The sequence below is a fragment of the Salmo salar genome, chromosome ssa29 (assembly GCF_905237065.1).
Source record: "Salmo salar chromosome ssa29, Ssal_v3.1, whole genome shotgun sequence".
NCBI classification, from domain to species: domain Eukaryota; kingdom Metazoa; phylum Chordata; class Actinopteri; order Salmoniformes; family Salmonidae; genus Salmo; species Salmo salar.
This window is the reverse complement of record NC_059470.1, coordinates 31,160,374-31,184,369: the sequence shown is the minus strand read 5'-3', so window position 1 is coordinate 31,184,369 and position 23,996 is coordinate 31,160,374. Positions and strand designations below refer to the sequence as shown.

Below are 23,996 nucleotides of genomic sequence, written 5' to 3'. Positions count from 1 at the left end.
TGAGTTGAGTTACTAGCTAGCTACCTTTTTTTGAGTTTGAATCCTGCGATGTGATTGGCATCAGTTGCTGGGACTGTTATTATCTGTCCAGTGATCCTGCCCACCAAGGCCGGGTCTGAGGAGCAGTTTGTCGTAGCAGGTAACCTAGCTGCTACCTAGCTAGCTTGGTTTTCTTGAGGGCTTGAACGCAGCCCGCGATGCGGTTAGCCATTGTGGCTGGGACCGCGGATTGTGGCTGTCTAGATTCCTGCTGTTTGTTGTTATTTTCAATCTTCCTTGCGACCTGCCCTGTCTGGAACTGCGAGGAGTAACAGCGTAACCTCCGTTGTTACCATGACAAAGACCAAAGCCAGCGGGAGTAACGTTACCATTGAGGACAGTGGTGTCTCTGTCACAGGTGAAGGATCTTTTAAACTAACAAGAATTGCAGCATCTCTATAGGAGACCTGGGTGGAGTCTGAGGACAAAGTGAGAGAAATGATCTCAGAGAAACTGAAGCGGGACCACGGGATGATTAAGGTGGAGCGGGCCCACAGGACTGGAAAACCCACCACTGGCCCAGATGACAGGCCCAGGCCGATAGTGGTCAAGTTCCTGAGGTTCAAGGACAAGGTAGCTGTTCTGGAAAGAGCCAAGAACTTGAGAGGAACATATATCTTCCTCAATAAGGACTATCCTGAAGCTGAGCGCCAGAAGAGGAAAGAACTTATCCCAGCCAAGAAAGCTGCCAGAGCCCGTGGGGACTATGCTTACATCCAATATGACAGGCTCATTGTCCACCATCCCTCCCAAAAGTTTGGAAGGGCTGAGAGAGCCCATGGGTTCGTAGCATTGACCCCGCAGCGCTCACACACACACACACACACACACACACACTGATTAATGGAATGTATGTTTTTCTCTTGCTTTGTTTGCTCTTTTTTTGATAACAGTCAGTATCTAATATGCTTGCTAATGTATGTGATGTAAACAGAGAGGTCTACTTTCTTGGGGACCTGAATATTGACAGTCCACTCAAGAGGAAACTTCTCACTGTAACCATTGCCAGTAATCTGGTTCAGGTTATTAATCAACCTACCAGGGTGTTTACAAACACTACAGGAACAAGATCATCCACAGGTATTGATCACATTTTTACTAATGCTGTAGAACTTTGTTCTAAAGCTGTATCTGTACACATGCAGTGATCACATATAGTGACTATATCCAGGAAAGCCAAAGTTCCAACAGCTGGGCCTAAAATAGTATATAAAAGATCATACAAAAGAGTTTGCTGTGACTCTTATGTGGATGATGTTACAAAGATTTGTTGGTCTGATGTGATTAATGAGGAGCATCCAGACGCTGCACTTGATGAATTTATGAAATTGCTTCTTCCACAATTATTGATAAACGTGCACCTGTTAAGAAACCTTCCCTGTAGCTCAGTTGGTAGAGCATGGTGTTTGCAACGCCAGGGTTGTGGGTTCGATTCCCACGGGGGGCCAGCACAGGGGGAAAAAATGTATGAAATTTTATGAAATGTATGCATTCACTACTGTAAGTCGCTCTGGATAAGAGCGTCTGCTAAATGACTAAAATGTAAACTGACTGTTAGAACTGTTAAGGCTCCATGGATTGATGAGGAATTGAAAAACTGTATGGTTGAAAGAGATGGGGCAAAAGGAGTGGCTAATAAGTCTGGCTGCACATCTGACTTTCTGCAAATTGAGAAATGATGTGACTAAACAAAGAAAATAACTAAAAGAAGGATAAACTGTATTATGAAGCCAAGATCAATGATATGAAGAATTTTAAATGAAAGTATGGGCAGAAAGACAAGTTCAACTCCATCTTTCATTGAATCAGATTGTTTATTCATCACAAAACCATTTGATGTGGCCAATTATTTTGATGATTATTTAATTGTGGGCAAACTTAGGCAGGAAAGGTGAACAGTGAGCCATTGTATTCATGCATAAAAGAAAAACAAATAATGAAAGAAAAGCATTGAAAGTTGAATTTTGTAAAGTTAGTGTGGGAGACTTGGAAAAATTATTATTGATCAATATTGACAAACCTCCTGGCATTGACAACTTAGATGGAAAGCTACTGAGGATGGTAGCTGACTCTATATCCACTCCTATCTGTCATAACTTGTATCTGAGCCTAGAGGAAAGTCTTTGTCCTCAGGCCTGGAGGGAAGCCAAAGTAATTCCGCTACCCAATAGTGGTAAAGCGACCTTTACTGTTTCTAACAGCAGACCTATCAGCTTGCGTGTGTTTGACCAAATAGAATGCTATTTCTCTGTAAACAAATTAACACAGACTTTCAGCATGCTTATAGAGAAGGGCACTCAACATGTACTGCGTTAACACATATTACTGATGATTGGTTGAAAGAAATTGATAAGGAGATTGTGGGAGCTGTACTGTTAGATTTCAGTGAGCCTTTGATATTATTGACCATAACTGGTTGTTCAGAATCGTGGATTCAGAGCTATCTTTCTAATAGAACTGAGTGTTTTATTTTAATTGAAGCTTCTCTAATGTCAAAGCCCATCTACTCTTTTCTATTTTTACCAATGACCTACCACTGGCAATAAACAAACAAAGCATGTGTCCATGTATGCTGATGACTTAACCATATACACATCAGCAACCACACCTAATGAAGTCACTGAAACCCTTAATAACCTGTTGCATCTAGGCGTTCCCCTAGCGGAATGTCTAGCCAATATCCAATGGAACAGCGTGGCGCGAAATACAAACACCTCAAATCCAATCATTTCAAATTTCTCAAACATACGACTATTTTACACCATTTTATAGATACACTTGTCCTTGATGTAACCACATTGTCCGATTTCAAAAAGGCTTTACAGCGAAAGCAAAACATTAGATTATGTTAGGAGAGTACATAGACAAAAATAATCACACAGCCATTTTCCAAGCAAGCATATATGTCACAAAAACCCAAAACACAGCTAAATGAAGCACTAACCTTTGATGATCTTCATCAGATGACACTTCCAGGACATTATGTTATACAATACATGTTTGTTTTGTTCAATCAAGTTCATATTTATATCCAAAACAGCTTTTTACATTGGCGTGGGATGTTCAGAACATGTATTCCCACCAAAAACTTCCAGTGAATTTACAAAATTACTCATCATAAACGTTGACAAAATACATAAATAATTTAAAGAATTATAGATACAGAACTCCTTTATGCAATCGCTATGTCAGATTTTAAAATAGCTTTTCGGCGAAAGCACATTTTTCAATATTCTGAGTACATAGCTCAGCCATCACAGCTAGCTATTTTGACACCTGCCAAGTTCGGGGCAAACTAAACTCAGAATTAGTATTAGGAAAATTGTATTACCTTTGCTGAGCTTCATCAGAATGCACTCCCAGGACTGCTACTTCCACAAGAAATGTTGTTTTTGTTCCAAATAATTCATAGTTATGTCCAAATACCTCCGTTTTGTTCGTGCGTTCAGGTCACTATCCAAAGGGTAACGCGCGAGCGCATTTCGAGACAAAAAAAGTCAAAATGTTCCATTACCGTACTTAGAAGCATGTCAAACGCTGTTTAAAATAAATTTTTATGGTATTTTTCTCGTAAAATAGCGATAATATTCCAACCGGACAATAGTGTATTCATTCAAGGAGGAAAAGAAAAAACAGCGTGCTCGCGTGAATGCTCATATCCAATCCCTTTGTCCTCAGTCAGACCACTGAGAAACTGAGCTACTATACTCTGCCCAGAGACAGGAGAAGGCTCAATCCGCTTTCTGAAGGCAGCCAATGGAAGCCTTAGAAAGTGCAACGTAACCCCACAGATACTGTAGTTCCGATAGAGAATCAAAAGAAGAACTACAATTCTCAGACAGTCCACTTCCTGCTTGGAATTTTCTCAGGTTTTTGCCTGCCATATGAGTTCTGTTGTACTCACAGACACCATTCAAACAGTTTTAGATACTTCAGAGTGTTCTATCCAAATCTACTAATAATATGCATATTCTGGGCAAGAGTAGTAACCAGTTTAAATCGGGTACATTTTTTTCATCCGGCTGTGAAAATACTGCCCCCTATCCTAAACAGGTTTTAACAAAGAGTTGCAGTCTGTTTTGGAATGGGTGGCCAGTAATAAACTGGTCCTGAACATCCATTATACCCCTTTAACCTCTTACATCTAGATGTTCCGCTAGCGGAACGCCTCGCCAATATCCAATGATAGGGCGTGGTGCAAATTACAAACCCCTCAAAAATCCCAAAACTTCAATTTTTCAAACATATTTTAAAGACAAGACTCTCCTTTATCTAACCACATATATCCAAATAGCTGCGTTCTGTTCTTGCGTTCAAGACACTATCCGAAGGGTGACGCGCCGGCGCATATCGTGACAAAAAAATTCAAAATATTCCATTACCGTACTTCGAAGCATGTCAAACGCTGTTTAAAATCAATTTTTATGCGATTTCTCATAAAATAGCGAATTTTTTTTTTTTTTTTTTCCCCTGCGTGTAACTTGTCAACAAGTATTTTCTTTAGTGTAGACATTCATTTTTTTATGATTTCATGACTTTGATAGTAGATCCCTGAATGGTCAAAAAACCTCTAGAAATAGAAGTATGTTTGTTTGTAGCACAATATCTTACAGCTAGGCCCCCTTTCACTCACTCATGTAACAAGCGGATAGGCTGAAAAAGAATCGAATCAACAATTACATAATATGCAATTATTTTGTAAATCATTGTTACGGATACAGGTAGTGTGTATCCTGTATGTGTATTTCTTTTCTCTCCTTCTCCTCACAGGTGGCAATCATCATTCCCCAATCAGAAGACACCTGCTCCTTTTTCATTACCCTATCACATCCCTTTCCCTTGGTTTAAAACCCCAGTCAATCTCTCTCTGTAAGCTCGATCTCTCTGTGTTAAATCTCTGTCTCAAGCTCTTGCTATCTCGCTCTCTCTCTCTTTGTATGCAGATCGCTCGTTTGTGTTGCCCATTACATGTCACATTTGTCCGGTACCTGTGAGTATTGTTTTGTGGTGCATGATTGTTTGTTTGTGGGAAAAGGGGATACCAAGACAAGTCGCCCATGGGCATACACTACCCGTAGGTAATTGTCTAAATACCCTAGTTAGAACTGGGCAGACCACCCACTGTATTTTTGGTTAGTTAGCTGTTATTGGAATAGACTAGCCTATCTTAAGGGTGTTTTTGGATTGTTTCTTTCCTTGGGTCCAGGTCAGCCTCTTTTCTCACACCCCCATTACCGTGTGTTTTAGAAATAAACCAATAGTGTTTGACGGTAAATTTAAGTTGTCTGTGGTTATTTGTTCTGTTTCTTTTTCACTATTATAATTTTCATGAGTTATGTTACGGGTCTCGTCTCCATCCCCCCTAGACTGCAGGGCCAAAGGGATCCGTAACAATCATTATAACCCAAATTAAACCTAGAGTGTGGTTTATATAGCCATGGGGGGGAATGAATCCTAGAGTGTGGTTTATATAGCCATGGGGGGAATGAAAATTTGTATATGTATTAGGTTGTGAAGATCTTAGATTACATGGAAGGAGACGTGTTCTGTCTCCTAGAGATGAACGTACTTTGGTGCGAAAAGTGCAAATCAATCCCAGAACAACGGCAAAGGACCTTGTGAAGATGCTGGAGGAAACAGGTACAAAAGTATCAATATTCACAGTAAAACGAGTCCTATATCAACATAACCTGAAAGGCCGCTCAACAAGGAAGAAGCCACTGCTCCAAAACCGTCATAAAAAAGCAAGACTACGGTTTGCAACTGCACACGGGGACAAAGATCGTACTTTTTGGAGAAATGTCCTCTTGTCTGATGAAACAAAAATAGAACTGTTTGGCCATAATGACCATCGTTATGTTTGGAGGAAAAAGGGGGAGGCTTGCAAGCTGAAGAACACCATCCCAACTGTGAAGCACGGGGGTGGCAGCATCATGTTGTGGGGGTGCTTTGCTGCAGGAGGGACTGGTGCACTTCACAAAATAGATGGCATCATGAGGAGGGAAAATTGTTCTGTCTAGCAACAGAGATGCATTGGCTTTTCAGTTGTGGAGGAGAAGACTCAGCCTAGGCGGAAGGGTTAAATATCAGTGCTTGTGTGAAATGTGTTTTGTCTGAATTACAGCTGTATCGACCCTTTGGGAAGAATTAAACTTGGTTAAGCTTCTATAGTGTCTGATTTATTTACTCAAATTTAGAACCTAAAATGATCCTGCTGTTTAATCAGCTTCTTGATATGCCACACCTGTCAGGTGGATGGATTATCTTGGCAATGGAGAAATGCTCACTAACAGGGATGTAAACAAATTAGTGCACACAATTTGAGAGAAATAAGCTTTTTGTGCATATGGCAAATTTCTGGGATATTTTAGCTCATGAAACATGGGACCAACACTTTACATGTTGCATTTTTTAAATTTTTGTTCAGTGTAGATTCAATGGTTGTATAGATGGGGCTCTGCTTTTTTGACACCTCACTCCACAAAGCAAGTCCTGCAGGCTCTAGTTGTATCTTATCTTGATCATGGTCCATTCTTGTGCTGCAAGGAAAGACCTGGTTAAGCTGCAGCTGGACCAGAACAGAGCGGCACGTCTTGCTCTTCATTGTAATTAGAGAGATAATATTAATACTATGCATACCAGTCTCTCTTGGCTGAGAGTTGAGGAAAGAATGGCTGCGTAATGTCTTGTTTTTATAAGAAACATTCATGTGTTGTGAATTCCAAATTGTCTGCATAGTCAACTGACACACACACTTACCCCACCAGACAAATTCAAGGAAACGTATGGTATTATACAGAGCCATGAGTGCATTGAACTCCCTTCCATCTTATATAGCGCAAGTGAACAGCAAACCTGGTTTCAAAAAACAAATAAAGCAACACCTCACGGCACAACGCCTCTACCCCATGTGACCTACTTCTTGTGTGTATGTACTGACATGTGACCTACTTGTGTGTGTATGTACTGACATGTATGTGGAGCTGATAGATGCAAACACACTGTTAATGTTTTTAAATGTATGTATTGTAAAGTATTTTGTCTGTAATGTCTTTTTTGTTATGTGTCGGACCCCAGTAAGAATAGCTGTCACCATTGGTGTTGGCTAATGGGGATCCTAATAAATCAAATCAAAGCTAGCCACGGTGCCTGACAGCTAACTGAGGTAGCCACGCTGCCTGACAGCTAACTGAGCTAGTCACGCTGCCTGACAGCTAACTGAGCTAGTCACGCTGCCTGACAGCTAACTGAGGTAGCCACGCTGCCTGACAGCTAACTGAGGTAGCCACGCTGCCTGACAGCTAACTGAGGTAGCCACGCTGCCTGACAGCTAACTGAGGTAGCCACGCTGCCTGACAGCTAACTGAGCTAGCCACGCTGCCTGACAGCTAACTGAGCTAGCCACGCTGCCTGACAGCTAACTGAGCTAGTCACGCTGCCTGACAGCTAACTGAGGTAGCCACGCTGCCTGACAGCTAACTGAGGTAGCCACGCTGCCTGACAGCTAACTGAGGTAGCCACGCTGCCTGACAGCTAACTGAGGTAGCCACGCTGCCTGACAGCTAACTGAGGTAGCCACGCTGCCTGACAGCTAACTGAGCTAGCCACGCTGCCTGACAGCTAACAGCTAACCCAAATTACACCCCATTTCCTATAGTGCAATACTTTTGGGACAGAACTAGGTGTGTTCTCCTGTAGTAACGTTTTCATGGGAGAAATCAAATGTAGGTAGACTATGTGTAATAGGTAGGCATGCACTTTGGTACCTATAACATTAATTCAAATTTAGGAATCTAATTCACTGTCACTATTCTCCAGGGCTTGCAGGTGCTTAAACATTATGGTAAATGCAATGTTTTGGTACTGTCCTTTTAATGACCGTACTAAACCCGGAGCATGCAGATATCTAGAGGAGATAATGTGTTTTGAATTGGGACTGGTGAACTGCACTGCACTTTTAAAGGGAGTATCCACTTATTGGATGTGCATATACAGTGTAGTCTGTATTAAACCCAGTTTAATCACTGAGGGATACAAGCGTGTGATCTGAGCTGTAACCAGATATGAGGTGACTGCGAGTGTCATGTGACCAACCGTGAAGTGGTATGACGCCAAACCACTTCTGTCACTAGTGGTACATCTCAGAGTCCAGGAAGACCTAAAGCACTGTTATAGAGGACTTTACAATATATGCTGGCCAAATATATCAGCATCACAATCAGTGGACAAAACAGTTTCTTAGAAGCAATTGAGAGACTTTGCTCAGAGGATTCTTGGTGTTGCTCAAGGCTAAAAAAAACAACAGCCACCAACACTGACGGCACCACCTCGGACCTAGTTAGCCCTTCATCATTCTATACCAATGGGTCACTGAAGTGTGTGTGTTCCAGCCAGAGCCTTCCAAGAAGCAGTCCAACTGGTGTAGGAAACACGAGGACTTCATCGCCACCATCAGAGCTACCAAGGGCCTCACTCAGGTCAGGGAGGGGGGGGGCTTTCCCCTACTCCACCCCCCTCCTACGTACCAGGTAACACCACCCTTATCTCCCCCCCCCCCCCCCCCCCCACGTCCCAGTGACTGTGTTCCAGATTATATCCAGTGACTGTGTTGTTCCAGATTAATTCCAGTGACTGTATTGTTCCAGATTAATTCCAGTGACTGTGTTGTTCCAGATTAATTCCAGTGACTGTGTTGTTTCATATTAATTCCAGTGGCTGTGTTGTTTCATATTAATTCCAGTGACTGTTGTTTCATATTAATTCCAGTGGCTGTGTTGTTTCATATTAATTCCAGTGGCTGTGTTGTTTCATATTAATTCCAGTGGCTGTGTTGTTTCATATTAATTCCAGTGGCTGTGTTGTTTCCTATTAATTCCAGTGGCTGTGTTGTTTCATATTAATCCCAGTGACTGTGTTGTTTCATATTAATTCCAGTGGCTGTGTTGTTTCATATTAATTCCAGTGGCTGTGTTGTTTCATATTAATTCCAGTGACTGTGTTGTTCCAGATTAATTCCAGTGACTGTGTTGTTTCATATTAATTCCAGTGACTGTGTTGTTTCATATTAATTCCAGTGGCTGTGTTGTTTCATATTAATTCCAGTGGCTGTGTTGTTTCATATTAATTCCAGTGGCTGTGTTGTTTCCTATTAATTCCAGTGGCTGTGTTGTTTCATATTAATTCCAGTGGCTGTGTTGTTTCATATTAATTCCAGTGACTGTGTTGTTTCATATTATATCCAGTGGCTGTGTTGTTTCATATTATATCCAGTGGCTGTGTTGTTTCAGATTATATCCAGTGGCTGTGTTGTTTCAGATTATATCCAGTGGCTGTGTTGTTTCAGATTATATCCAGTGGCTGTGTTGTTTCAGATTATATCCAGTGACTATGTGATTGTGTTGTTTCAGATTCCATCCGGTGACTATGTGATCAAATAAAATGGTATTTGTCACATGCGTTGTAAAAAACAGGTGTACATATACAGTGAAATACACTCTTACAGGCGATTTCCAACACTGCAAAGCGAGAAGAAATAATTAAAAAATAAAATCACAAGGAATAAATACGCAATGAGTAACGAAAACTTGGCTATATACACGGGGTAACAGTACCGAGTAAATGTGCTGGGGTACGAGGTAATTGAGGTAGATATGTACATGTACAGTGCATTCAGAAAGTATTCAGACCCCTTGACTTTTTCCACATTTTGTTACGTTACAGCCTTATTCTAAAATGGATGAAATAAAAAAATCCTCAGCAATCTACACACAATACCCCATAATGACAAAGCGAAAACAGGTTTGTAAAAAGTTCTGAAAATGTATTAAAATAAATAACAGAAATACCTTACTTTCATAACCATTCAGACCCTTTGCTATGAGATGCGAAATTGAGCTCAGGTGCATCCTGTTTCCATTGATCATCCTTGAGATGTTTATACAACTTGATTGGAGTCCACCTGTGGTAAATTCAGTTGATTGGACATGATTTGGAAAGGCACACCTGTCTATATAAGGTCCCACAGTTGACAGTGCATGTCAGAGCAAAAATCAAGCTATGAGGTTGAAGGAATTGTTTGTAGAGCGCCGAGACAGGATTGTTTCGAGGCACAGATCTGGGGAAGGGTACCAAAACAATTCTGCAGCATTGAAGGTCCCCAAGAACACAGTGGCCTGTTGCATTCTTAAATGGAAGAAGTTTGGAACCACCAAGAATCTTCCTAGAGCTGGTTCCCGGCACAAACTGAGCAATCAGGGGAGAAAGGCCTTGGTCAGGGAGGTGACCAAGAACCCTATGGTCACTGACAGAGCTCCAGAGTTCCTCTGTGGAGATGGGAGAACCTTCCAGAAGGACAACCATCTTTGCAACACTCCACCGATCAGGCCTTTATGGTAGAGTGGCCAGATGGAAGCCACTCCTCAGTAAAAGGCCGTTGTCACCTTGGCTGCTGTAGGTTCATTCACCTCAGTCCACCAACAAACACATAGCCTATTAGCTTTACAATTGTAATGTTTTACCCCTGAAAGAGGGGGAAAATGATTCACACTGACACTTAGCATTAGCGATAAAACAAGTGTTTTGCCTTTCAATGTAGGTTTATAGGAGGCCTAGGCCCATGTGGAGATCTTCATATTGATTGGTAACTTGTTTCGTAAGATTAGTACAGATTTTCTCATGGGACCCCCAACCCCAAGAGCAAATGTACTAACTGATAAAGGAATTCTATATCTTGATGATAATAATCAATACTCAATACGCCTTGACTAATGCCCAAGGTTTGTAAGACAATGGGTTAAATAATTAGGCAAGGACTCAGCTTTCTGCAAAAGGTTTCTGTAGCTTTATTCAGAGAACGTTCTGAGGTCAGGATAACAAAACAGTCATTTTATAGTTCTTGCTTACTTACGCACATGCATTTACACACAAACTGTTGGTGAACTGCCTCTCCACTTTGACTCCCCACACTGTTTATCACTATCCAGCTCAGCCTGTTCCTTTCCTTCAAGGTTAGGAACTCTTTGAAGTTTTTACTCCCTTTACCATCTGGTTCCTGTTCCCATGGGCACACTAAATACTCACACACATTTCTTTCCCTCTACAGCCTCTACTAGATTTTCTGGGACTAATCGGACTAATCGATCACTACATTGATCATTACATTGATTATTCATTAACCATGCTGTATGACTAATAATTCATCATGGTTTATTGATTCATTTACCTTTATTAGATAATTCTCTTATCACTAACCTCTCTCTTTCTCTGCTTGCTTCCTCTCTCTGTCTCCACTGCTTCCTCCTGTATGCATTGCAGCTTGCCTCAGCCTCACCACTGAGCGCTGTATAGCAAAGTTAGTCTGAGAACTGTGTGATTATGTTGTCTCAGATTATGTCCAGTATCCATCCTGCCAGCGGCGGTTCAGTGAGAATGCAGCAGACACATTAAATTATGTAAGGAGCTGCACTGACGCATGGGTATGAGTGTTTAACGGTTCTTTTAAGTGTGTGAGCCATACACAGGGAGTGTGTTGCACAGCATAGAACAGTGTGGGTGTGCGCACACATGCACTCTCCACAGTTCAAGCCTCCTGCTCCTGTGAAGAAGGCCAACTCTCCTGCTGTGTCCTACTCTTCCTCCTGTTTACCCCAGAGATCTGGCCTGGCCCAGCACTCGGGTAACACACACATTTAACACACACTGACTGAAACTAACACTGGAGCTTGTACTCTGTAGTACTGTACTAAACTAATATGAGCTAGTACTCTGTAGTACTAAACTAATATGAGCTAGTACTCTGTAGTACTAAACTAATGGGAGCTAGTACTCTGTAGTACTAAACTAATGTGAGCTAGTACTCTGTAGTACTAAACTAATATGAGCTAGTACTCTGTAGTACTAAACTAATATGAGCTAGTACTCTGTAGTACTAAACTAACGCTGGAGCTAGCACTCTGTAGTACTAAACTAACACTGGAGCTAGCACTCTGTAGTACTAAACTAACGCTGGAGCTAGCACTCTGTAGTACTAAACTAACACTGGAGCTAGCACTCTGTAGTACTAAACTAACGCTGGAGCTAGCACTCTGTAGTACTAAACTAACGCTAGAGCTAGTACTCTGTAGTACTAAACTAACGCTGGAGCTAGTACTCTGTAGTACTAAAGTAATAGGAGCTAGTACTCTAGTACTTAACTAACACTGGAGCTAGCACTCTGTAGTACTAAACTAACACTGGAGCTAGCACTCTGTAGTACTAAACTAACGCTAGAGCTAGTACTCTGTAGTACTAAACTAATAGGAGCTAGTACTCTGTAGTACTTAACTAACACTGGAGCTAGCACTCTGTAGTACTAAACTAACACTGGAGCTAGTACTCTGTAGTACTAAACTAACGCTGGAGCTAGCACTCTGTAGTACTAGACTAACACTGGAGCTAGTACTCTGTAGTACTAAACTAATGCTGGAGCTAGCACTCTGTAGTACTAAACTAATGCTGGAGCTAGCACTCTGTAGTACTAGACTAACACTGGAGCTAGCACTCTGTAGTACTAAACTAACACTGGAGCTAGCACTCTGTAGTACTAAACTAACGCTGGAGCTAGCACTCTGTAGTACTAAACTAACGCTGGAGCTAGCACTGTAGTACTAAACTAACGCTAGAGCTAGTACTCTGTAGTACTAGACTAACACTGGAGCTAGTACTCTGTAGTACTAAACTAATAGGAGCTAGTACTCTGTAGTACTTAACTAAGACTGGAGCTAGCACTCTGTAGTACTAAACTAACACTGGAGCTAGCCCTCTGTAGTACTAAACTAACACTGGAGCTAGCACTCTGTAGTACTAAACTAACGCTGGAGCTAGCACTCTGTAGTACTAAACTAACGCTAGAGCTAGTACTCTGTAGTACTAAACTAACGCTGGAGCTAGTACTCTGTAGTACTAAAGTAATAGGAGCTAGTACTCTGTAGTACTTAACTAACACTGGAGCTAGCACTCTGTAGTACTAAACTAACACTGGAGCTAGCACTCTGTAGTACTAAACTAACGCTAGAGCTAGTACTCTGTAGTACTAAACTAATAGGAGCTAGTACTCTGTAGTACTTAACTAACACTGGAGCTAGCACTCTGTAGTACTAAACTAACACTGGAGCTAGTACTCTGTAGTACTAAACTAACGCTGGAGCTAGCACTCTGTAGTACTAGACTAACACTGGAGCTAGTACTCTGTAGTACTAAACTAATGCTGGAGCTAGCACTCTGTAGTACTAAACTAATGCTGGAGCTAGCACTCTGTAGTACTAGACTAACACTGGAGCTAGCACTCTGTAGTACTAAACTAACACTGGAGCTAGCACTCTGTAGTACTAAACTAACGCTGGAGCTAGCACTCTGTAGTACTAAACTAACGCTGGAGCTAGCACTGTAGTACTAGACTAACACAACCTCTTGGGCTGTGCAGCCATCAGCCATTCAGATACAACGTCACTGAACTAAAGCCACTTTGCTGGAGAGAAAGGACTGTCATGTTTTTGTCTACACCCTGTATTCCTCTCCCCTCTTCGCCTCCTCTCACCTCCTCTCTCCACTCATCCTCTCTCCACTCCTCCTCACATCCTCTCTCTGCCTTTCCTCTCTCTCCTCATCTCCTCTCGGCTTTCCTCCCCTCGTCTCCTCAAATCAAATTTTATTTGTCACATACACGTGGTTAGCAGATGTTAATGCGAGTGTAGCGAAATGCTTGTGCTTCTAGTTCCGACCATGCAGTAATATCTAACAAGTTATCCTCCTGTCTCCTCTCCACTCTCCTACTTTCCTGTCCTCATCCCCCCTCTTCTCTCCTCTCTCCCCTGATCTCCTCCCCTCTTCTCCGCTCTCCTCATCTCCCTTCCTCTCTCTGCTCTCCTCATCTCCCTTCCTCTCTCTGCTCTCCTCATCTCCCTTCCGCTCTCTGCTCTCCTCATCTCCCTTCCGCTCTCCTCATCTCCCTTCCTCTCTCTGCTCTCCTCATCTCCCTTCCTCTCTCTGCTCTCCTCATCTCCCTTCCTCTCTCTGCTCTCCTCATCTCCCTTCCTCTCTCTGCTCTCCTCATCTCCCTTCCTCTCTCCGCTCTCCTCATCTCCCTTCCTATCTCCTCATCTCCCTTCCTCTCTCCGCTCTCCTCATCTCCCTTCCTCTCTCCGCTCTCCTCATCTCCCTTCCGCTCTCCTCATCTCCTCATCTCTCTTCCTCTCTCCGCTCTCCTCATCTCCCTTCCTCTCTCCGCTCTCCTCATCTCCCCTTCCGCTCTCCTCATCTCCCCTTCCGCTCTCCGCTCTCCTCATCTCCCTTCCGCTCTCCGCTCTCCTCATCTCCCTTCCGCTCTCCTCATCTCCCTTCCTCTCTCCGCTCTCCGCATCTCCCTTCCTCTCTCCTCATCTCCCTTCCTCTCTCCGCATCTCCCTTCCTCTCTCCTCTCTCCGCATCTCCCTTCCGCTCTCCTCATCTCCCTTCCTCTCTCCGCTCTCCTCATCTCCCTTCCGCTCTCCGCATCTCCCTTCCTCTCTCCGCATCTCCCTTCCTCTCTCCGCTCTCCTCATCTCCCTTCCTCTCTCCGCTCTCCTCATCTCCCTTCCGCTCTCATCTCCCTTCCGCTCTCTGCTCATCTCTCTGCTCATCTCCCTTCCGCTCTCTGCTCATCTCTCTGCTCATCTCCCTTCCGCTCTCCTCATCTCCCTTCCTCTCTCTGCACCTCCTTTCTGTGCACCTCCTCTCCTGTCCTCATCCCCCTCTCCTCCTTCCTCTCCTCTATTCTCCTTTTCTCTCTCCTCCCCTCCCTATAGGGATCCCATCCATTAAGGTTACATCTGCAGGATCAGTGAGGAGCACCCCTTCTGGTTACTCTCCGAACTGCACTGCTGCGTCGGGCCTGACTAGTCCTCCTTTAGGGTTAGTACACACACACACACACATATAATGTACATACCATGAGTGTGCGCGTGCACACACACACACAATGTACATACCATGCGCGCGCACACACACACACACACACAATGCACATACCATGCGCGCGCACACACACATACGCACACGTCAATAAATCCTGTCAATATGTAACACAATATTAATGTAAGACCACCAGTAAAAACTATTCCCTATTCCTTCTTTCGCTTTCATTCCTTCTCCTTTCATTCTGTCCCTCCTCCTTTCTCCTCCTCTCAGTGTTGGAGGTAAGACCCGTCCAGTAGGTTCCTACGGCTCTGTGAAGACCTGTCTGTCAGCAGGGGGACTCAACAACAGGGAAGCAGACAGCTCCAACTCCAGGTAGGAAAGGGCCTGTCTGAGTGACTGGGAGTGTATTGTGTGTGATGACGTTAGACAACTCCAAGTCTGGAGAATGAATACTGATCTCTTGTAGTATTGCTCAGCATAATTAAACCTCTGCAGTGGTTGCCCTCTCTCTCGCTCTCTTTGCCTTTCTCCACTTCAGGAACGATGCTAAACGCGACAACGATGTGGATAATGGTGGAATGATGACAATGTTTTGCCATGAGTGTGTATCCAAGTACCCTGTAGACTGGGCCAAGTTCTGTTGTGAGTGTGGATCCAAGTACACTTTAGACTGGGCCAAGTTCTAATGAGAGGAGAAATAGAAGGGAGGAGGAGAATAGGAGAAAAGAGAAGTGGAGAGGAGAAAAATAGGAAATGAAATTGAAGGGTGGTAGTTTACTGGAACCCTGGGCTATATTGGTGTTATGACACATACCGTTACCTAGCTAAAATAGCACATGGCCTGCCAGACATTTTTGGGGGATCCTAACATCAGTCAATTTGGCATCAGTTGCCATAACTTTTTATGACATTATTAGGACAGGGTTATGTTGGCTTAATTTCCACTATAAACATGAGCCCATCCAGTCCCTATGAACCATGGTCTATAAACCCTCTCCAATGCAACTCACCCTCTCATCCCATTCAGTCACTCTCTACCGTATTCAATGTGTTACTATTGAAGCGCAATATGATTGACTACTGATTTTTTTTTAAATAAAAAATGTTTTAAATAGTTTCATAATTTTATAATGAAGCTGAATGGAATGTGTCATTTGTGCTAAGGGGACGCATTATTTTCATTGGGTCATGAGTAGAATGAACTGTTAAGTATTTGGCAAATACATTATTTTCACTGGGACCAATGTGAGGCCATTGCTGTTAAATAGTTGTGGTACAGGTCAGGGTTTTAAAGTCCACCATTTCAATACGATACAACATATACAATACCAAGCTTTGAAATGGACCATAATTCATACCCTGATATTTCCACATACAGTTGAAGTCGGAAGTTTACATACACTTAGGTTGGAGTCATTAAAACTAGTTTTTCAACCACTCCACAAATGTATTGTTATTAACAAACTATAATTTTGTCAAGTCGGTTAGGAGATCTACTTTGTGCATGACACAAGTAATTTTTTCCAACAATTGTTTACAGACAGATTATTTCACTGTATCACAATTCCAGTGGGTCAGAAGTTTACATACACTAAGTTGACTGTGCCTTTAAACAGCTTGGAAAATTACAGAAAATGAAGTCATGGCTTTAGAAGCTTCTGATAGGCTAATTGACGTAATTTGTGTCAATTGGAGGTGTACCTGTGGATGTATTTCAAGGCCTACCTTCAAACATCCTGTGGCGTTCTGCATTAGCATCGAATAGCCCCCGCGATATGCAACTTTTCAGGGAAGTTAGGAACAAATATACACAGGCAGTTAGAAAAGCGAAAGCCAGCTTTTTCAAACAGAAATTTGCATCCTGTAGTACTAACTCAAAAAAGTTCTGGGACACTAAAGTCCATGGAGAATAAGAGCACCTCCTCCTGCTCTGAGGCTAGGAAACACTGTTACCACCGATAAATCTACTATAATTGAGAATTTCAATAAGCATTTCTCTACGGCTGGCCATGCTTTCCACCTGGCTACCACTACCCCGGTCAACTGCCCGGCACACTCCACAGCAACCCGCCAAAGCCCCCACCATTTCTCCTTCACCCAAATCCAGATAGCTGATGTCCTGAAAGAGCTGCAAAATCTGGACCCATACAAATCAGCCGGGCTAGACAATCTGAACCCTCTCTTTCTAAAATTATCTGCCGAAATTGTTGCAACTCCTATTACTAGCCTGTTCAACCTCTCTTTCGTATTGTCTGAGATTCCCAAAGATTGGAAAGCTGCCGTGGTCATCCCCCTCTTCAAAGGGGGAGACACTCTAGACCCAAACTGCTACAGACATATCTATCCTACCTTGTCTTTCTAAGGTCTTCGAAAGCCAAGTTAACAAACAGATTACCGACCATTTCGAATCCCACCGTACCTTCTCCGCTACGCAATCTGGTTTCAGAGCTGGTCATGGGTGCACCTCAGCCACGCACAAGGTCCTAAACGACATCATAACCGCCATCGATAAGAAACAATACTGTGCAGCCATCTTCATCGACCTGGCCAAGGCTTTCGACTCTGTCAATCACCACATTCTTATCGGCAGACTCGACAGCCTTGGTTTCTCAAATGATTGCCTCGCCTGGTTTACCAACTACTTCTCTGATAGAGTTCAGTGTGTCAAATCGGAGGGCCTGTTGTCCAGACCTCTGGCAGTCTATGGGGGTGCCACAGGTTCAATTCTCGGGCCGACTCTCTTCTCTGTATACATCAATGATGTTGCTCTTGCTGCTGGTGAGTCTCTGATCCACCTCTATGCAGACCACACCATTCTGTATACTTCTGGCCCCTCTTTGGACACTGTGTTAACTAACCTCCAGACGAGCTTCAATGCCATACAACTCTCCTTGCGTGGCCTCCAACTGCTCTTAAACGCAGGTAAAACTAAATGCATGCTTTTCAATCGATCACTGCTCGCCCGTCCAGCATCACTACTCTGGACGGCTCTGACTGAGAATACGTGGACAACTACAAATACCTGGGTGTCTGGTTAGACTGTAAACTCTCCTTCCAGGCTCACATTAAGCATCTCCAATCCGAAATTAAATCTAGAATCGGCTTCCTATATCGCAACAAAGCATCCTTCACTCATGCTGCCAAACATACCCTTGTAAAACTGACCATCCTACCGATCCTCGACTTTGGTGATGTCATCTATAAAATAGCCTCCAACACTCTACTCAACAAACTGGATGCAGTACATCACAGTGCCATCCGTTTTGTTACCAAAGCGCCATACACTACCCACCATTGCGACCTGTACGCTCTCGTTGGTTGGCCCTCGCTTCATACACGTCGCCAAACCCACTGGCTACAGGTTATCTACAAGTCTCTGCTAGGTAAAGCCCCGCCTTATCTCAGCTCACTGGTCACCATAGCAGCACCCACCCGTAGCACGCGCTCCTGCAGGTATATCTCACTGGTCACCCCCAAAGCCAATTCCTCCTTTGGTTGTCTTTCCTTCCAGTTCTCTGCTGCCAATGACTGGAACGAACTGCAAAAATCTCTGAAGCTGGAGACTCATAGCTCCCTCACTAGCTTTAAGCACCAGCTGTCAGAGCAGCTCACAGATCACTGCACCTGTACATAGCCCATCTGTAAACAGCCCATCTATCTACCTACCTCATCCCCATACTGTATTTATTTATTTATCTTGCTCCTTTGCACCCCAGTATCTCTACTTGCACATTCATCTTTTGCACATCTACCATTCCAGTGTTTAATTGCTATATTGTAATTAATTTGCCACCATGGCCTATTTATTGTCTTAACTTACCTCAGTTACACTCATTGTATATTGACTTTTTGTTTTCTTTTGTTCTACAGTATTATTGACTGTATGTTTTGTTTATTCCATGTGTAACTACAGTGGATATAAAAAGTCTACACACCCCTGTTAAAATGCCAGGTTTTGTGATGTAAAAGAATGAGACAAAGATAAATCATGTCAGAACTTTTTCTTGTTAATGTGACCTATAATGTGAACAATTCAATTGAAAAACAAACTGAAATCTTTGAGGGGGGAAAAATAAAAAAAACTCACAACCTGGTTGCATAAGTGTGCACACCCTTAAACTAATACTTTGTTGAACACTCTTAAACTAATACTTTGTTGAAGCACCTATTGATTTTATTACAGCACTCAGTCTTTTTGGGTAGGAGTCTATTAGCATGGCACATCTGGATGTGGCAATATTTGCCCACTCTTCTTTGCAAAAGCGCTCCAAATCTGTCAGATTGCGAGGACATCTCCTGTGCACAGCCCTCTTCAGATCACCCCAGAGATGTTCAATTGGATTCAGGTCTGGGCTCTGGCTGGGCCATTCCAAAATGTTAATCTTCTTCTGGTGAAGCCATGCTTTCTTGGATTTGGATGTGTGCTTTGGGTCGTTGTCGTGCTGAAAGGTGAACTTCCTCTTCAGTTTTGTAACGGACACCTGAAGGTTTTGTGCCAAAATTGCCTGGTATTTGGAAATGTTCATAATTCCCTCCACCCTGACTAAGGCCCCGGTTCCAGCTGAAGAAAAACAGCCCCAAAGCATGACGCTGCCACCACCATGCTTCACTGTGGGTGTTCTTTGACTGATGTGCAGTGTTGTTTCTGCGCCAAACATACTTTTTTGGAATTATGGCCAAAAAGTTCAACCTTGGTTTCATCAGACCATAACACATTTTCCCACGTGCTTTTGGGGGACTTGATGTTTGTTTTTGCAAACTTCAGCCAGGCTTGGATGTTTTTCATTGTAAGAAAAGGCATCCGTCTTGCCACCCTACCCCATAGCCCATTCATATGAAGAATACGGGAGATTGTTGTCACATGTAGCACACAGCCAGTACTTGCCAGAAATTCCTGCAGTTCCTTTAATGTTGCTGTAGGCCTCTTGGAAGCCTCCCTGACCAGTTTTATCGTCTTTTCATACATTTTGGAGGAACGTCCAGTTCTTGGTGGTGTCATATTTTCTCCACTTGATGATGACTGTCTTCACTGTGTTCCATGGTATATGTAATGCTTTGGAAATTCTTTTGTACCCTTCTCCTGACTGATATCTTTCAACAATGAGATCCCTCTGATGCTTTGGAAGCTCTCTGCGGACCATGGCTTTTGCTCTGAGCTGCAACTAAGAAAATGTCAGGAAAATCCTACTAGAACAGCTGAACTTTATTTGTGATTAATCAGAGTCACTTTAAAATGATGGCAGGTGTGTAATGACTTCTATTTAACATGAGTTTGAATGTGATTGGTTCATTCTGAACACAGCCACATCCCCAGTTATAAGAGGGTGTGCACACTTATGCAACCAGGCTATTGTAAGGTTTTTATTTTTCATTTTTCCCCCTCGAAGATTTCAGTTTGTTTTTCAATTGAATTATTCACAATATAGGTCACATTAACAGTAGAAAAAGTTCTAACATGATTTATCTTTGTCTCATTCTTTTACATCACAAAAACCTGGCATTTTAACAGGGGGGTGTAGACTTTTTATATCCACTGTATGTGTTGTTGTATGCATCGAATTGCTACTCTTTATCTTGGCCAGGTCACAGTTGCAAATGAGAACTTGTTCTCAACTAGCCTACCTGGTTAAATAAAGGTGAAATAAAAAAAAACTCAGTGCCTCTGCTTGACATCATGGGAAAATCAAAAGAAATCAGCCAAGACCTCAGAAAACAATTGTAGACCTCCACAAGTCTTGTTCATCCTTAGGAGCAATTTCCAAATGCCTGAAGGTACCATGTTCATCTGTACAAACAATAGTATGCAAGTATAAACACCATGGGACCACATCGCCGTCATATCGCTCAGGAAGGAGACGCGTTCTGTCTCCTAGAGATGAACGTACTTTGGTGCGAAAAGTGCAAATCAATCCCAGAACAACAGCAAAGGACCTTGTGAAGATGCTGGAGGAAACGGGTACAAAAGTATCTATATCCACAGTAAAACGAGTCCTATATTGACATAACCTGAATGTCCACTCAGCAAGGAAGAAGCCACTGCACTAAAACCGCCATAAAAAAGCCAGACTACGGTTTGCAACTGCACATGGGGACAAAGATCGTACTTTTTGGAGAAATGTCCTCTGGTCTGATGAAACAAAATAGAACTGTTTGGCCATAATGGCCATCGTTATGTTTGGAGGAAAAAGGGGGAGGCTTGCAAGCCGAAGAACACCATCCCAACCATGAAGCACGGGGGTGGCAGCATCATGTTGTGGGGGTGCTTTGCTGCAGGAGGGACTGGTGCACTTCACAAAATAGATGGCTTCATGAGGGGGGAAAATTATGTGGATATATTGAAGCAACATATCAAGACATCAGTCAGGAAGTTAAAGCTTTGTCGCAAATGGGTCTTCCAAATGGACAATGACCCCAAGCATACTTCCAAAGTTGTGGCAAAATGGCTTAAGGACAAGAAAGTTAAGGTATTGGACTGGCCATCACAAAGCCTTGACCTCAACCCTATAGAAAATTTGTGGGCAGAACTGAAAAGGCGTGTGCAAGCAAGGAGGCCTACAAACCTGACTCAGTTACACCAGATCGATCAGGAGGAAGGGGCAAAATTCACCCAACTTATTGTGGGAAGCTTGTGGAAGGCTACCTGAAACGTTTGACCCAAGTTGAACAATGTAAAGGCAATGCTACCAAATACTAATTGAGTGTATGTAAACTTCTGACCCACTGGGAATGTGATGAAAGAAATAAAAGCAGAAATAAATCATTCTCTCTAATATTATTCTGACATTTCACATTCTTAAAATAAAGTGGTGATCCTAACTGACCTAAGACAGGGAATTTTTACTAGGATTATTTGCCATGAATTGTGAATAACTGAGTTTAAATTTATTTGGTTAAGGTGTATGTAAACTTCCGACTTCAACTGTACATGGGTAAGGACCCTAATTCATATTATGCTATTTCCACATACCTGGGTAAGGACCGTAATTCATACCCTGCTATTTCCACGTACTTGGGTAAGGACAATAATTCATATCCTGCGGCCCGCCTGGACCAGGGATGAAAAGCATGTTCACTACAATCACTTCCAACCACATCTGTCAGTTTCTATCTGGAAGAAAACTAAGATGTACAGTATCTGCCTGCTACCCAGCTCATTGTAAATAATAATTACTGTAAAGTCTGCCTAATGCAGACATTATTACTGTAAAATGATGCCTGATGTAGGCATTATTACTGTAAAATGCTCCCTGGTGCAGGCATTATTACTGTAAAATGCTCCCTGGTGCAGGCATTATTACTGTAAAATTCTCCCTGGTGCAGGCATTATTACTGTAAAATGCTCCCTGACGTAGGCATTATTACTGTAAAATGCAGCCTGATGCGGGCAATATTACCTGACTGAATAGGACATTCCTATTCTGGATATTGATTTGAGACGCACTAGTATGGACATGCTTTAATGCCACTTCCATCCTTTAAATTTAACAATAAACATTGATGAAGAATTGTCTGTGTGTGTGTGTGTGTGTGTGTGTGTGTGTGTGTGTGTGTGTGTGTGTGTGTGTGTGTGTGTGTGTGTGTGTGTGTGTGTTCTTTAGCTAGTAGAAACAGCAGACTGTTTTTAATGTCCTTTAATTTGCAGGTTAGTTGGTCTTTAAAGAAGGAATATACCGTAGAAGGTATTTGCTGTTGAATTTAAAAATATACACTGAACAAAAATATAAACACAAGATATAAAGTGAAAACTTGTTCCAAGGATCAAGCAAAGCTCATTTTCCAGTTGAGTTTATTCAAGCAATTGCAAGGAAGTTCTCTCTCTGGATATACCGGGGAGGAACTTCATTATTTACATGTTAGTCTTTATATGCTGTATATACACACACAAAAAGTATGTGGACACCCCTTCAAATTAGTGGATTCGGCTATTTCAACCACAAGCGTTGCAGACAGGTGTATAAAATCGAGCACACAGCTATGCAATCTCCATAAACAAACACTAGCACTAGAATGGCCTTACTGAAGAGCTCAGTGACTTTCAATGTCGCACCGTCAAAGGATGTTAGCTTTCCAACAAGTCAGTTCGTCAAATTGCTCCTCTGCTAGAGCTTCCCTGGTCAACTGTAAATGCTGTTATTGTGAAGTGGAAACATCTAGGAGCAACAACGGCTCTGCCTCGAAGTGGTAGGCCACACAATCTCACAGAACAGGACTGCCGAGTGCTGAAGCACAGCGCGTACAAATCATTTGTCCTCAGTTACAACACTCACTACCGAGTTCCAAACTGACTCTGGAAGCAACATCAGCACCAAAACAGTTTGTCGGGAGCTTCATGAAATGGGTTTCCATGGCCGAGCAGCCGCAGACAAGCCTAAGGTCACCATGCGCAATGCCAACGGTCGGCTGGAGTGGTGTAAAGCTCGCTACCATTGGACTTTGCAGCAGTGGAAACGCGTTCTCTGGAATGAGGAATCACGCTTCACCATCTGGCAGTCCAACGGCCAAATCTGGGTTTGGCAGATGCAAGGAGAACGCTATCTGCCTGAATGCATAGTGCCAACTGTAAGGTTTGATGGAGGAGGAATAATGGTCTGGGGCTGTTTTTCATGGTTCAGGCCCCTTAGTTCCAGTGAAGGGAATTCTTAACAGTACAGCATATTATAGACGATTCTGTGCTTCCAACTTTGTGGCAACAGTTTGGGGAAGGCACAAAAGTCAGATCCATACAGAAATGGTTTGTCGAGATTGGTGTGGAACAACTTGACTGGCCTGCACAAATCCCTGACTTCAACTGCATTGAACACCGATTAGCCAGGCCTAATCGCCCAACATCAGTGCCTGACCTCACTAAAGCTCATGGCTGAATGGAAGCAAGTCCCCGCAGCAATTCTTAAACATGTAGTGGAAAGCCTTCCCAGAAGAGTGGAGGCTGTCATAGCAGCAAAGGGGGGACTAACTCCATATTAATGGCCATGATTTTTGGAATGAGATGTTCGAAGAGCAGGTGTCCACATACTTTTGGTCATTTA

General features: G+C 42.9%; 1 pseudogene; it reads left to right on the top strand.

Annotated features, from left to right (window-relative positions):
* LOC106590588 (zinc finger C2HC domain-containing protein 1A-like) overlaps positions 1-23,996 on the top strand; it is a 56,320-nt pseudogene that overhangs the window by 5,628 nt on the left and 26,696 nt on the right.